The sequence below is a fragment of the Penaeus monodon genome, chromosome 20, assembly GCF_015228065.2.
Source record: "Penaeus monodon isolate SGIC_2016 chromosome 20, NSTDA_Pmon_1, whole genome shotgun sequence".
NCBI classification, from domain to species: Eukaryota; Metazoa; Arthropoda; class Malacostraca; order Decapoda; family Penaeidae; genus Penaeus; species Penaeus monodon.
The window spans coordinates 23,400,583-23,400,887 of record NC_051405.1 but is presented as its reverse complement, the minus strand read 5'-3'; positions in this window follow the sequence as shown (position 1 = coordinate 23,400,887).

Below are 305 nucleotides of genomic sequence, written 5' to 3'. Positions count from 1 at the left end.
CTCCTACTTATCGACTACCCCGCCAAGCGTGGAATTTCTCACTCCATCTCATCATCATTCAAATGCTATGATACTATCTCTTTCTTTTTTTTTCCAATATTATTAACGTATTCCCTTTCGTTGGTTGAGTTATATATCTCTCTCAGGTTTTAAAAGATCTTCTGATCGTGTGAGGAAAAGGAAATTTTTGTGTGAACTGTGTAAATGAGGTCGAGGTTGGCGGGAAACGAGCGTACTGGAAAGATGAATAATATACGGTGAATAAGTTCAAAAGGCCAAACGGCAATGAATAGGTTACACATTGA